Source organism: Halichoerus grypus, chromosome 9 (assembly GCF_964656455.1).
Source record: "Halichoerus grypus chromosome 9, mHalGry1.hap1.1, whole genome shotgun sequence".
Taxonomy (NCBI): domain Eukaryota; kingdom Metazoa; phylum Chordata; class Mammalia; order Carnivora; family Phocidae; genus Halichoerus; species Halichoerus grypus.
Window position 1 is genome coordinate 102,042,088 of NC_135720.1, and position 16,654 is coordinate 102,058,741.

General features: G+C 38.8%; 1 long non-coding RNA gene across 1 annotated transcript; it reads right to left on the reverse strand.

Annotated features, from left to right (window-relative positions):
- Window positions 1–297: 297 nt before the first annotated feature.
- Window positions 298–16,213, reverse strand: LOC118547439 (uncharacterized). The gene is made up of 2 exons (XR_004923100.2): window positions 16,129–16,213; window positions 298–1,249 (listed from the first exon to the last, which is right to left on the reverse strand). It is a non-coding gene; the product is annotated as an uncharacterized LOC118547439 (long non-coding RNA).
- Window positions 16,214–16,654: the final 441 nt, after the last annotated feature.

Consider the following 16,654-nt stretch of genomic DNA (forward strand, 5'->3'; position numbering starts at 1 on the left):
TATGTAGTGATAGGAGTCTCACTCTTAGTAATATAAAAAGGAACCTGTCAATGGGAATTGAGTAGAAATGGTAACTGAGGCTTTCTCTCTGGAAAATGTGGCATACAACTCTAACCATAATCAAGTTGTTGATCGCTCTGGGCAGATGTCATTGAATTGGCCTGTGGACTCCCAGGGGCTAAAGGAGTAAGTGGAAAACCGTCTAGTCAGCTGTGCACCATAGTGCGGCATCCAGGAGAAGGTACACTGATTTCCCTTCTACAGCAATCGAGAGCTTTCTGAGAAAATAAGACTTCATTCTTTTTTTCCAGTTTTATTGAGGAAGAGTTGGTACAGAAAAAGCTGCACATAATAAATATATACAACTTAGTTTGGACATATGTATACATTCTTGTTACCATCACCACAATCTAGGTAATAAATATATCCGTCACCTCCACAAGTTTCCTTATGTTCTCCCCACCTTTTTTTTCTTATGGTAACATGAAATTGACCCTCTCAATGAAGTTTTAAGTGCACAATAACTTATTGTTAACTATAGGCATTGTGTTCTACAGCAGATCTCTGGAATTTACTCATTACTTCTGACTCAACGATAGTCACAACCCTTTGGAATTGGGCCATTAATTGATCAGGAAAAGGAGACTTCAGACAGGTCTTCTATGTCCCCCCTCCACACACACACACACTTAAACCAGCTGTTGAAGAGCTGCCTTCAAAAGTTAATCACTGACTAGAACCAGAGAGACATTTCTCGGCTGCTGTCAATACTACAAGATGTGACTCTAGAAATCTGCATATATACTCATGATTCCTTGGAGAATTCACTGGGTGTGGAGGAAGAAACCGCTTCAAGCAGTGACCTGACCCATGACCAGAAATCTGACTCCACCAGAGAAGTTGTAGACACTCTCAGATGCAATCTCAGCCGGTGAACAGGAAGAGAAGCAGGGCCGCCTGCCTGGGGCTGAGGTGTCCAGGTCCCCAGATGACTCAGGCTTTTTCTAAGGTGGACAGGAGGAATGCTACTGTGGGACTATGCATAGAGGTGGCTGGTGACTTTCCTGTTGTGCCCAGTATTAAAAGTTTTGCTTTGTCGATAATTTTTAAGGTCAGGATGCTGGGAAATGTGGCTGTTGGCACCAGGTATCAAATAGAATAGTCCTGTCGCCAAGATGTTCACCTCTGTGGTATGATTTCACTTTGTTGAGAGGCTGAAAGCATCTGCTCAAAATTACTTCCTGATCTCCTGAGGCAACGGAAACAAAAGCAAAAATAAGCTATTCGGACTTCATCAAAATAAAAAGTTTCTGCACAGTGAAGGGAACAATCAACAAAACTAAAAGGCAGCCTACGGAATGGGAGAAGATATTTGCAAATAATATATCTGATAAAGCATTAGTATCAAAAATATATGAAGAACTTATAAAACTCAACACCCAAAAAACAAATAATCCAATTGACGAATGAGCAGAAGACATAGACATTTTTCCAAAGAAGACATACAGATGGCCAACAGTCACATGAAAAGATGCTCAACATCACTTATTATCAGATAAATGCAAATCAAAACTATAATGAACTATCTCCTCACACCTGTCAGAATGGCTAAAATTAACAACACAAGAAACAACAGGTGTTGGGGAGCATGTGGAGAAAAAGGAACCCTCTTGCACTGTTGGTAGAAATGCAAACTGGAGCCCACTCTGGAAAACAGTATGGAGTTTCCTCAAAAAGTTAAAAATAGAACCCCTATGATCCAGCAATTGCACTAGTAGGTATTTACCCAAAGAATACAAATACTAATTCAAAGGGATACATGCACCCGAAATGTTTATAGCAGCATTATTTATAATAGCCAAGATATGGAAACAGCCCAAGTGTCCATCGACTGATAATGGATAAAGATGTGGTATATGGTACACACACACACATATAGATAGAGATAGAGATACACAGACACACAGACACACACACACACACAGACATACACACACACACACACACACACTGGAATATTATCCAGCCATAGAAAAGAATGAAATCTTGCCATTTGCAACAACATGGATGGAGCCAGATAGAGAGTATTATGTTAAGCAAAACAAGTCACAGAGAAAGACAAATACCATATGAATATTATAACACTATGCTAACTAACTGGAATTTAAATAAAAACTTAAAAAAAAATTACTTCCTGTAACTCCTCCTGAAGTTCATTGAACACAGAGGGGCTGTGCCCTGTTTTGTGAGCCTCTTAAGGGCTTCCTTAGCGGGGAGGGAGTGGATGGAATATGTTCCATGGCTGGCAAGGGAGGGGAAGAAGAGCCGGAAAGAAAGTTCATTAGGGCAATGGTTCTATATATATTATTATTTTAAGCAGTGGAGTCTCCTTTATTTTTCCAGACAAAATTTTATGTACAACCCTGACATAGAAAAGCAGAGCTTTTGTGTTTGGGGCTAGATTGTTGGAATTTTGGTCCCTCCTGCTAGACCCCAAAAGTTGGACCTCCTAAATGTTAAAAACTATTGCAAAGTAGCAAGTGTTCTCCTTTAAAATTAAAAACCCATGCAACAACTATGTTAAGCCAGAATCTATCTATTGATAGTTTAATACCCCTTAGTGTGAATTAATTTCAATCAGATTTCTGTTTTTCCCAATAAATGGTTGAATCAAATTCACCAGAGAATGTTAATTTTAATGAAGTAGAAGGAAAATAAAATTAGTTTTGAAGCATGTGACATTATGAGGTACAGTAGACGTGATGGCATGTCTCAGGAGGGGTTTGAGCCTGGTTTTGATTACAAAGACAAAAAATTAGGATACTGTGACCATGAGGAGTAGCTTACTGCAATCTTATGTGGTACTTAGGCCAATTATTGCCTAATTCCTCATTTAGAACATGGCCATAATAATAGTACATATCTTATAGTGTTCTGAGGATCAAATGAATTGATATTTTTTAAACCTTAGGACACTGTCTGACACATAGTAAACACTCTAAGTTTGGGAATCAACCATTCATGACTCAGGATTCACAGTAGCAAAAAGTATCTCTGCCTTAACTGTGACACACACTAAATCAATTACACAAAAGCTATCACTGTACTTTTATTTTACTCAGAAATAATGTGATAAAAGTTGGTATGTAATCTTTACCAATACAATCCTAGAGAAACCAAAAACCTTTGACATCAGAGATTACTACTATAAAGAATAATTCACTGTATGAGAAATATTGAAGGGAAAGAGTATGAAAATTTTTTCATCTGCGTAATAAAAGCAAAAGTTTGTCACCAAAAAGTATCCTAGTGCAAAGAATTATCGAGTGTAGTCTATTTGCCAATATGAAGTAAAAATTCAATTCGTGTGTTCTGGAAATAGAAAATGATTTAATAGAAAAGAAACTTCCAAGTACTAGCAGATGGTCAAGAAATTTACCCAAGATTTAGAGATACAACTTCTGATTATTCTGATGATTTTAACTTCCTTATCCCTGTAATTTTGTAATAGAAATGTGGAAGGACAGAGTTTCTCTGCTGAAAGAGGCCGTAAAAGGCATTTGGTCCAACTATTTATCTGGTTATTCAAGCTATCCTTGCCAAGTAGAATTCAGTCTATCCTTCAACCCTATCTTTAATTGGGAATTCGTTGCTCCTTGAGGCAAAGAAAACTTTCTTCAGATACCTCTGAATAATAGAGTTATTTATATTACTGTGTTTCACTCTGCCCTCATAGGGCCTAACAGAATAAGTCTAACCCTTTCTCATTGGTCCCTTTAAAAATGTGAAGAGAGGGGTGCCTGGTTGGCTCAGTCAGTAAGGCATGTGACTCTTGTGAGTTTGAGCCCCACATTGGGCAGAGATTAAAAGATGTGAGGTTAGGAGCGCCTGGGTGGCTCAGTCATTAAGCGTCTGCCTTCGGCTCAGGTCATGATCCCAGGGTCCTGGGATTGAGCCCCGCATCGGGCTCCCTGCTCTGAGGGAAGCCTGCTTCTCCCCCTCCCACTCCCCCTGCTTATGTTCCCTCTCTAGCTTTGCCTCTGTCAAATAAATGAATAAGGTCTTTAAAATATAAAAATAAAAATAAATAAAAGATGTGAGGATAGTCTCTTACTCCTGAGTCTTCACTTTTCCTAGCTTGACATCCCCAGTTCCTTCAACCCTTTCCAGCTGATGTGTTTTATGTGTCTTTCCCCTCCTGGTTGATTGTCTCCATTCCAGGTTTTTCAACAAACTTTTAAAATGCATCCAACGTCCTGACTAGTGCAGAAGAGAGAAATCTACCACCTACCATTCTAGACCCTCTACTTCTATCAATGAAGCAATGAATGCATTTGGTGACCGAATCTTACCCATCTGTTCCTGTGGTAGAGTAGGATTTGGGGTTTCAAGTGTGATTCATTTTGTCCCTGGTAAAAGTTAAATTCAACTTCTAGCATCTTTTTCTTTCGGATTATAATTTACTGCCATTCAACCCACTCACTCTATCAGTTTCATGCCACCTGGAAATCTGACAAATGGGTCTTCACTAATACAAAATTTCTAGTAGAGTCAAGGACAAAGACAGCTCTGCACCACACTCTCTTTCCATGCTGACATTGATACCATTGCTATGCTTAATCATCTGAATATTGGCAGCATTCTACAACTAGACAGGACTTACAAGTAGCCAAAGCAGGCAGGTGGTTTCAAAGGCATCAAGTTTTCCCAAACTGTCAGAATGCATCTCCAGTTCATTCTCAATACCTTGGGTTCTAATAGTGTCTGAGATTTTTCTTCTTATTAAATTGAGCTACCATCTGGGATGCCTGGATGGCTCAGTCTGTTAAGCATCTGCCTTTGGCTCAGGTCATGATCCCAGGGCCCTGGAATCAATTCCCACATCCGGCTCCTTGCTCTGTGGGGAGCCTGCTTCCTCTGTCTGCCGCTCCCCCTGTTTGTGCACGCTCTCTCTCTCCGACAAATAAATAAAGAAAATCTCTTTTTTAAAAAAAGAGCAAGTGCTCTCTCTCAAATAAATAAATAAATAAATCTTAAAAATAAAATAAAATGAGCTAGCACCTAATAGCACTAAATCCTTCAGTCTTATCTGAGCGTAAATTTATCAGCAAATTCTGGGACAGCAGATTTTCACAGGGAGTAGAGTGGAGACAGATAGCAGGAAGGCCCAAGGTATCTGAGAAGTAAGGGAATTTGAAAGAAATTTGGAAATGCCCTAGTAAATTTTACTTCAGCTTCTTCAACGTTTTTGGACCTCAAACTCTTTCCACGGTAATATATGATTAAACTTTTGTATGAATTTAAAAATAATCTCACCTTTTTCTATGATATAATGCAGAACTTTATAGTGGGTAGTAGGTCTCAGATGAGTGATAAACGAAGTGATAAAGTAGTTAGTGAATCTGGGCTCCATAACCACAGCCCTGCAGACTTTTTAAGAAACAAAACTCAAATACTAAAGAAGAGGTTTTAAATTTTAAATATTTTATTTTAGGTCAGCATAGTATTTAATATTATATTAGGAAACTCATTGTATATTTTCCTTAATGATGGCCATCACATGTGAAGATATCCAATCTTTTCCTACTTCACAAATAGGAATTATCTAATTATCTAATAATTAAATAAATTAGATAAGTATTAGGTCATTTTAATTTTATAAGGAACATTTACTTACCAACAAATAAATTTTAAAAGATTTATTTTATTTACTTTGGGGAAAAATTTAACTGTTATGGCATCAAAAATTGATAAATGCTCTCATAAATTGGTGTTTTGAATTTTTGCACTTTCCACGTAAGAGAAAATCAACTGCTCTTTTCTCTTTTGTGTTTTGTTTACAAATGATGAGGTAACAGGGGTTGTAAGCACCTCCCTGCAAATGACACATGTGTGAATAGTCATGTCCAATAATTGAAAAGTTGGAATGGCTGTAATCCTTGCACTTGTTTTGTATTTAAGTTTGATTTTTTAAAAAGAAATCAATACATTTGGATATACTATTTAAGAATTTGATTTGATGATTGTATCCTGATGGATCTGGAGAGGATCAATCCGAGACTTGGAGAATTAGTATCATACTTATGGTCCTCATTGATAATCTTGTACTTTGTCATTAGTATTTCTTTAGTTTCTGAGTTATTAGCTAACAATGCAATACGAGTATAACATTATAAGAATAACAGAATGATGTAAAGCTGTATATCCACCAAAAACTTCATAGTGAGCAGCAGGTCCCAGCTGAGTGATAAACCAACTGACAGAGTAATGAGCAAATGCATCTCAACACCATTAACCAAAATCCTGTACACTTTTTAAGAAATAGTAGGATAGTAGATCCTGACACTGCCTTTAACAACCTGATCTCTTGTACTATATGGTTGGGAAACATTTCATAATTTTGCACATGATTGAGAAGTTCAAAGAAAAGTAAAACCTAAATATCTTTTTTTTTTTTTTAAGATTTTATTTATTTATTTGACAGAGAGACACACAGTGAGAGCAGGATCACAAGCAGGGGGAGTGGGAGAGGGAGAAGCAGGCTTCCTGCTGAGCAGGGAGCCCCATGCAGGGCTCGATCCCAGGACCCTGGGATCATGACCTGAGCCGAAGGCAGACGCTTAACGACTGAGCCACCCAGGCACCCCGTAAGACCTAAATATCTTGAAACAAGCATGGTGAAAAGAAAAATAGGGGCGCCTGGGTGGCTCAGTCGTTAAGTGTCTGCCTTCAGCTCAGGTCATGATCCCAGGGTCCTGGGATCGAGCCCCGCATGGGGCTCCCTGCTCAGGGGGGAGTCTGCTTCTCCCTTTCCCTCTCCCCCTGCTTGTGTTCTGTCTCTTGCTGTGTCTCTCTCTGTCAAATAAATAAATAAAATCTTAAAAGAAAAAAAAAAAACAACAAACCTCTGTCTACTCTCATTCAGTAAACCTACTGCTTCCAAAATCAGTGAAAGATAACTAACATTGCATACTACCAAGAGGATGTAGTAAACTTATTCTGAATGTTGTGAGTCTTGAATAAAATCTCAATTCAATTAAAAGACCTCTTGAGACAGTCAGTAATCCTAGGCAACTGGTGAGTAAAACATTTAAAGTTTCCCCAGGTCAGAGCTTCTCCAACTATACTGTCCACCTACATCACATGGGGGTGTTACTGAAATGCAGATTCTGATTCAGCAGTTGGGAAGAGGGCAGCTGAGATTCTGGATTTCTAACAAATTTCTAGGTGATGCTGATGCTGCTGATCCAGCCACAGGGGATTCCAAGGCCCTCTCCAGAGCTGGCAGGAAAATGCTAAATAACCATGTTAACCTTATTCAATGAAGTAAAGTATACAGGAAAGCCATAAAGCGCAAACACAAGCTACTTTTTATATTAGGTACAATCTATCCATTTCCTTGTTTGTTTCAGTCCCTGGACCCTACATCTCCCTGGCAGGCATGAAACACCATCACCATCAGCAACAACAAGGACTCATGCTTACCCCAAATCCATCTGTCTCCTCTCTAAAGACACACCACCCACTGAACCATTATTTGAGATTTGCGAAGCCGTGAAAGCTGTGGTTATACATAAACAAAAGCCAGTAAAGAAAGATAGGTATACAAATGGCAGGTGATAAGGAAAACCTGGCAGAAAAGGATCAGAGAACCTTTGTTAACTAGAAGAAAATCTCATATACTAACTCCTGTTTGCTTTTGAGGTCAGACGGGGATACTCGTTAAGGAAATGTTCATATGTTTTCTACACTTGTAAATGAAAATGTCATATATTTGCATGAAAAGATGGAAAGAATAAACAAATGCAATAAACTGTAAACTGTTACTGTTGCGGTGGGAATGGGGGTTGGTTAAGGTGGATAATGGCTACAAACCATTAGGGCACACCTACTGTATGAAAACTGCTCTACATAGCTCAGACTTAATTTCCACTCAACCTTGAAAAACAACTACAGTACTGAAGTACCCATTTCACAGTTGAAGAACCTGAGACTCTGAGAGGTCATAGAAATTGGTGAAAACTGACCTAGATCTTACCTAGATACCCCTAAAAGTGAATCTTTATACTGAGCCTGCTGTCACATAACTTACTTGAATTTGAAAGTTCATTTTCTTTCCTTTTTCAAAGTTACCTTGAATCAATAAGCATTCATTGAAAGATTCAAACAGCATCGTTTTCCACCAACCCCTGGGTGATATATTTGAGATCCCACTACAAAGTTGGTGAACCGATCAAATCTGGATCCACCTGTCTGAGCTCCCAGCAGAAAGAAGCATCATGTGCCTGTGAGTCATGAGACCTGCCTGGCTGCTTCTGGCATGTTCACGAAATCTCAAATCTGCAGCCAGGAAGGAGGCTACAAATGAAGGGTTGTTTTTGTTTGTTATTGCTATTTAGTTTTGTCTGTTGATTTTTGTTGTTCTTTCATGATCTTGGACGGAAATTTCATTTGATGTGCTATTTCCTAGACTGTGAGAAAGTTTATGTGCCCTTTCAGGGATTTCTAATGGTTTCTTGTTGGGTACCAAAATGCCACTGATACTCTCCTAGTCTCATTTAACTTCTTAGATCTCAGTGATTGGAAATTATAATGGTGGTTTGAGCAGAAAACCTTTGCCCTGGGGAAACAAATGGAAATACAAAGTACTTTGTCGAAGTCTTCTTGATAGCCTAAAACTGAAGATAACTTGTTTACCATGTAATTTAATATGGAAATTATTCAATGGCTGTAGTTTTTAGACCAGCAAAGATCAGAAAGAACTTTCTCCCCCACAGAGTTGCAGTTAGTAAAACTTGGCTAGGAGATTAGATTCCCCTTGTTATGTCAACGCTGAGCATGCAAGAAAAAAAAAATTATAGCTGATTGGCTGCCAGCAGGCATAGTTTTTAATCCTTACTAGCTACACTCAAGAAACAGGACACATTCTTTTTAATTAGTTTTGTCTTCAGATATCTGTGCAGAAGGAGCACTTGATACACAAAATTTAGAAAAGAAAGCTGAGCTAAGGACAGTGAAGCCGATGTTACTGAATGAAACTTAAATGCATTGTTCTTTTCATTCTTTGATCAAGTAGTTAACATTTTCTTAAGGAAACTTTTTTTTTTTTTTGGTCGTTTCTGGCATGAAGAAAGAAGACATAGAGTATATTAAAATACAAAATCAACCAGTGCTTCGGTGACTATTTTTGGCTAACTTCAAAGGTTGGTGTTCTGAATATTTAGGATTTTCGATCACAAATGCAGAAATTCTAGACTATTCACATCCAATTTCTAGACTACAGTTTCCAGAAAAATATGAATGGCCAAGTAAATTGACCCTAATAAAATGATAATTTTCCCATGTCAAGTTCCTGACTAGAATGAGGGGTTGGACATACATTTAGATGTAATGGCAATTGTATTTTAAGAGAATGAGCAACTTAAACCCTGAACATTTCAAATTTTGAAATCATTAAAATAAGAACAACAGCAGAAAAGAACCAACCATGAGAATTTAAGCTATCAAAACAAAAACAGAAGCAGAATTTTGACTGTGCCTGATTTATTAAAAAACAAACAGAAGTTCTTAGATTTTTCTAGCACAGAATCGTACAGGTCTGTCAACTTCTGTTTTGCTTAAATACTCAATAGTGTGGCCCTACAGCAAATTGGAAGCCTTTAGAAGACAAGGGTGATACTCTATCCATGTCAACTGTAAAAACCCAGAGTGGTTTGGTTTTTTTTTTTAAAGATTTTATTTATTTATTTGACAGCGAGAGAGACAGCAAGAGAGGGAATACAAGCAGGGGGAGTGGGAGAGGGAGAACCAGGCTCCCCGCTGAGCAGGGAGCCCGATGCGGGGCTCAAACCCAGGACCCTGGGATCATGACCTGAGCCGAAGGCAGACGCTTAACGACTGAGTCACCCAGGCACCCCCAGAGTGTTTTTTTTTTTATTTGAGCCACAGCATACAGAAGGGTGACAGGAAAGTAATGGCACCATGTAAAAGAGGACAATGTAGCAATTTAGAAGAGCTGTAACTCTAATTGCTCCTCCCACTGCTGGGAGAGAAGGATACCTTCTATGGGTTCCTTGCATAATGGTATCCCAAAATTCAAGGCTTTGTGTAATATCTGAATGAAACTTAAATGCAAACTGTACATAGCATCCCATGTACAGCCCACTAACTTCATAGCCCAGCTTATCTTTTCTTGTTATATATATTATTTGAAATTTTGAAAAGTTGATACTAAACTGACCTGAGAGGTCATTTTTTTTTACACAAAATTATTCATCAACTTGCAATGCACAAACACTTCACAAAATGGTGTCAGAAATCATTCATAAAAAAAACTAAACAAAAACAAAAAAAATTATTCATTCAAATATTTAATTGATATTTATTTGTCCTGTACTATATGCCACAATTCTAAGCTCTAAGATTTTCTTGCTCTAACATGTTTTTTAAAGATAAAATTTAAATTTGATTGATAATCCCTATTCATAATTTAGCTTGCCAAGATTTAAAGGACTTCATTCACAAAATCATGACCTAAAATGTATAAAATAAGAATATCTCAGTGTGACACTTTCTATATTCTAGAGCAAATGTAAATGAGATAGAGTGGCTTGAAGCTGTCAAGAAGTTCAAAGTAGGCAAATATGGTAAAATTCCCACTTCCTCAAATGTTTAATATGCTTTTTCTATAAAAGGGAGGGAAAAATAAAACAAGACGAAATCAGAGAGACAAACCATAAGAGACTCTTAATCATAGGAAACAAACTGAGGGTTGCTGGAGGGGATGTGGGTGGGGGGTGGGGTAAGTGGGTGATGGGCATTAAGGAGGGCACGTGATGGAATGAGCACTGGGTGTGATATGCAATGGATGAATCACTGACCTCTACCTCTGAAACTAATAATACACTGTATGTTAATTAATTGAATTTAAATAAAATAAAATAAATGAAAAAAAGGGATCACCATGATCTACATTCTCATAAAACACTTAAAAAATATGAAAGCTACTTTGAAAATGTAATTATGCTTTCCAGATCATGGCAGAGCATAAATATAAGAATTCGGGTGTTCAAAACTGGGCAGAGGTGCAAGTGGGCTACTCCCAGATGGAAGAATGTTTGGAGCAGCACAGGAATCTTGACATCCATAAGCAGGAAGGCAATAAAACAAAGGGTGGGGGGGGCTACATGTTGGGTAAGGCAGAGTGCCTACTAAAGACACTAACAAGGAGGCTAGTGGCAGGGACATAAGAGTTGACCTACTGACCCCAAAAGCTACTTTTCAGATTATTTTTCTCCTTTTCTAATACTTCCAATTCTATCTTTAGCCTTTCTGGATTGATCACTTAAGAGTGAATATTTTCTTCATCCTGTTTGTGAAACCCTTTACTTGTAAACTCTTCTTAATGTTCTTACCATTTAGTCATGTACCCTCAACCTTTAACCTGGTTGTGTTAAGGATAGATTAAATAACTCAAAACAAGAAATTTTTGTTTCTGATCCAGCTGAACAGATTAACTCAAAACAGGTCCCTTAGATTTGAAGAAGCCTCAGGCTCTCTCTGTAAAATGAAGGGGTAGGTAACTTACCAAACACAACAGAGACTGTAACAGAAAACTTGGTTTTAGCTTGTTTGAACAACTGAGAAGATTTATTGGCCCACATAACTGGAACTTCAGTGATTGAGCAGGCTTTGAGGTTGGCTTAATTAAGTAATTCCAGCAACTGTTTTCACAATTTTCCCGGCTAAGCGCATCTCTGAGTATTGGCTCATTTTCAGAGTAGCATCCCTCTTGGTGACAAATTTGGCTGCAGAATTTACAAGCTTCACATCTCCACCTCACAACGTGGAGAAGAGTGTCTTTTCTGGTATTCTCCTTTAAACAAGGAATATTCTTTTCCTAGAGGTTTCCAAAAACTTCCCTCCCTGTTGTCTCAAATTGGGTCCCATTCCAATGCCTACTCCATTGGATTAGTTTATGAGGGCTGCCAAAACAAAATGCCACAGACCGGGTGGCTTAAACAACAGAAATTTATTTTCTCACAGTTCTGGAAGTTAGAAGTCCAAGATCAAGGTTTCAATAGGGTTGGTTTCTTCTGCAGCCTCTCTCCTTGGCTTGTCGATGGCTATCTTCTCCCTGGGTCTTCTACTTCTCTTTCCTCTGTACGTGTCCGGGTTCAATTCTTTCTCTTATAAGGACATTGGTCATATTGGACCGGGGCCCACCTCAGTGACCTGCTTTTAACTTAATTACCTCTTTAAAGGACTTAGCTCCAAATACAGTCACATTCTGAGGTACTGGGGATTAGTGTTTCAACATGTAAATTCTGGAGGGACACAATTCAGCCCATAACACCCGTCCTAATAACAAGGATCCAGTTGAACAGATTAGCTTAGACTGAGATTCTGAGCCAATGAGATCATTCCCACTGCTAAGTCAAGCCCATTGCCAAAACACACTGGCGGCATCGGGGAGGATGGAAGACCAGGTGAAAATTGGGCTGACAGAGGGAACAAGCAACCATCGATATTCATTATAGGACAGTTAGGCTAAGCAATTGCTAAGATTTCTCTCTCACTCTAAAACTCAGTGATTCAAAATCCCCAGTATTTTTCCTCATCATGTACTAAAAGTTAATTCAATACAAAGCAATAGGTGGAGCTTTGAAACAGTGGACCAGAAGTAGACGATCAAAAAGTTACATTACCAGAGAAGTCATCAGGGCAGGATGACATTCTCTTAGAGGTGTGGCTCTGCTTTCTGGAGATAGTGACAACGGAAAACAAGACCGTGAGCTACAGTCAATGGCGGAGGAAGGAAATAAGGAATCACTCCGCTTTGCGTGGGGACGGGGAAAAGTGGCTCAGCATAGCCTACATCTCATTATTTTGAAGGTGGTAAGAGTTCTGCAAATGTCACAGGATGCTGATAAAGACAGTTGACAGAAAACCTCTTCAGCTTTTGACTTGACCTTTGATTATGTTAGGTTAAGCCAGGAGAAATTGATGCTTAATAGGTTAAAAATGATGAACATATTGGCAATTTCATGGTCCAACCAAATAAAGGCCTTTCCCAAGAGGCCTTAAAGGCATGTGCTCCAAAGCCTAGCAGCAAATATAAAGGATTTATGAAGGAAAATATATCTTAGAACATAAATTCGCTTTCAGCCTGATGGCCTCCATAGACTCCATTTATGATACAAAATGATGATAAGAGAATCAAATGAAGCAACTCCTGACACATAATTCTCTGTAGAACCTAAAACAGGTGTTGGTGGCCTAAGGTGTGGTAGGAAAAGTGAAATGCAAATTGTTACACGTATCTCTGTTAAGTGTTCACTAATTTATTAAAGATCAGAGTTTTACTTTACCAAAGTAAAGCTAAATTATCTTTCACACAGTGTGTTTTCTTTATCTGGGGAATATATACGTTTGAAAGTATTCAAACAAACTAAGAAAAATTGTGGCATTTTTTAAATCTTAGATATCGTTCCCTGTTTACACTAACTGAATCCCCAGCTATTGATGGGGAAAATTAATTTTCTGAGTTTTATAAAAATAGTAGCAAAATGATTTCATTCCCTACCCCCACCATTCACCTTTCCTATCTTCTAACTTTGTTGGCATTGAAACCCCCACATTTGTCTAATGGGTCATTTGCTTTGTTTGGATCTCACATTAGAATTTGTTTTTAAATATTTAAGGTACGTATTAAATGTCCCAGATAGGCTTTAATGGAAAAGAAAAAAATGGCCCCAGACAGATGAATCCCCCAAACTTTTGGTTTAGACTTTAGTCTCATTTTCTTTCCCCCAAATATGGGCAGAGATTTAAACACTTTTTTATCAGAATTTTTCTTCTTTATTCTACTGAAGTTATTTCATGTTCATAGAGATTTTATGTTGAAGAAGTTTCTTTTTATGATTCGATATCCCTCCCTTTATGTTTGATATACGTAGGATTTACACTGGTAAGGGAAATGAGAAGGCTCTCAAGAATATTTCCTGTAAATTTCTAATAAGGAAAAGCATCACTTACAGCTCTGATATGGGGAAGTTATGCAAAAGAACCTCTATAAAAGATTTGAAATTTAGATTGCTTTATTTATTTATTTATTTATTTATTTATTTATTTATTTTAAAGATTTTATTTATTCATCAGAGAGAGAGAGAGAGAGCACAAGCAGGAGGGAAGGTAGGCAAAAGGAGAAGCAGGGTCCCTGCTGAGCAAGGAGCCCCATGCGGGACTTGATCCCAGGACCCTGGAATCATGACCTGAACCGAAGGCAGATGCTTAACTGACTGAGCCACCCAGACGTCCCGAGATTGCTGCATTCATTTAACATGTTGGCAAAGAAATATAATTTTATTTGCACAGAATCTGAGAAACAAAAATTTCTTAGATTTTTATAATAGAGCAAGCATATCACTTGCTAATCAAAATTTGGGGGCAATGCTGCTGGTAGAACAATGTGTTTAATTAAGACACAAAATAATTCTATTTGAGAAATTAAAGGAATGTCATCTTCTTCTTTTCATTTTTCTTAAGGTGATCTCCAAAAACTACATTCCTATTATTCAGTTTGTTGAAGTGCAATTACTTACGTCGCTATGTCTGGCAGGAGTGAAGGACAAAACTCATTTTTCCCCCCATGTGGACACAAGCGCTCCTCTGCATTACAAATTGCTGTGGGAGGTGTTTATTTTGCAATTAAATCAGAGTAAGGAGAATGTTCTGAAGTTATTGCTTAGTGTCCCTCCCCCTCTCCTCCCCCAATACCTTTTTTTAAAGATTATTAAAACCAAGGCTGAAAGTGGTTTTGGTAAAGTAAAACTCTGATCTTTAATAAATTAGTGAACACTTAACAGAGATATGTGTAACAATTTGCATTTCACTTTTCCTACCACACCTTAGGCCACCAACACCTGTTTTAGGTTCTACGGAGAATTATGTGTCAGGAGTTGCTTCATTTGATTCTCTGTTTGACACTATTTGGGGCATCTGTAATATACGAGGCCCTGTGCCAAGAATTCTGATCCAGGGTAACTTTATGGCTTCTTAGAGGAAATAAAAATATGTGCCTAAGTAACTGTAAGGCAAGAAGGAAAGCAAAAAGCCTCATGAAAGTTACAGTCAGTGTTAAGCTCCAGGGGAAGAAATGTTGCTGCTGAAGAAATGTGGCATTTGAACTGCTTTGAAAGACAAGAGCATTTGGATGTGCTGAGAAGTAACAGGGAGGGCTCCCAGGCAGAAAGAACGAGCACGCACATGGCAAAATGAAATGCATGTCTAGGAAACACCAAACAGTTAAGCGTGGCTCTAGTATGGAGTACGAGAAGATTAATGAGGAATGAACTGGAGAAATGGACTGACCTAGATGAGAGAGGGTCAGAAATGCCAGGCTAATGAGTTCGGTGATGTTCTATGGGCCATGGGGAGCCACAATTGATTTTGTTTTAAGTAGGGCAATAACGATGGCTACAAGTGATGATTCGTATAAACAACTTACTGCAGGACAGAAAACAAGGTGGGCGAGGTTAGAAGGCTTTTGTGTGTCCAAGTGCAAGCTAATGAAAGCCTGAGTTAACAGTATTGGCCAGGCTCCTATTGCTTTTCAAGCCCCCACCCACCCACCCTCCTATATATCATCCAACTATAGGCCTAACAAACGAGGTCTTGACCTACCTTTCCTTACCTTTTCTCAATCTCTTTTGCTTTCATCTCTTTCCACCGATCAAGATTTTTGGCTCCCTGACTTCTACCTTCAACTCTGAGCCCCAGGCATTTGACCTTCATCCTTAACTCTTCTAGCATTTGGACGCTAGTTTTTGCCTGTGCATCCTGGTCAGATTCACTTTTCGTCCTTGGATTATTCTATTCTCTCAGGTGGGCTCGTGATGCCTCAGCCCCAGCCTTAGCCCCGCAGAGCACAGTCTCACATGTATCAGTCAGGATTTGCAGTTGCAAACAGAAACTACTCTATTTTTTAAATATTTTATTTCTAAGTAATCTCTGCACCCAGTGTGGGGCCCCAATTCACAACCCCGAGATCAAGAGTAGCATGCTGCACCGACTGAGCCAGCCAGGTGCCCAGAAAATAACTTAAATTTAGTAAAGTATGTTTGGTACCTCATGGAATCTCCAAGAGGGCTGGAAAGTCGGGCCCAGAGGCTCAGCAGCCTGGATCCACGCCCCACATCATATTGTGAGGCTGCTTGGGGGAGAGGGCACCATTGCCCATGCCAGTCACTCCGGGACCCAACAAAGAAAATTCACCAAGCAGGTTCTGGAAGAGCAACACCTCTGTTGTCATTGCTGTGAAATGGTAGATTGCAAAGGCTCCTGCTTCCTGCCTTCGTTTGCTTCTGGGGTGAAATCTTCATGATTATAGCTGATTAGTGAAGCCTCAATGCATGGAGAGATGGCATGAACACGGTGCTTATGAAGCTGGAGCGTTAGGACCCCTCACATGCACAGAGCCCTTCCAAGGCCCTGGGAGAGTCCTAGAAAGGTCATAGGTTTGGGACAATTTGCAAAAGAAAGATACCATAACTGCAATTCTGTCTTCCCCACCACACTTACTAAATGCACACAACATGATCAACCATGATTTGTGAAACTTTAAAGAAACTTTCTAAACAATCAATAAAATTTT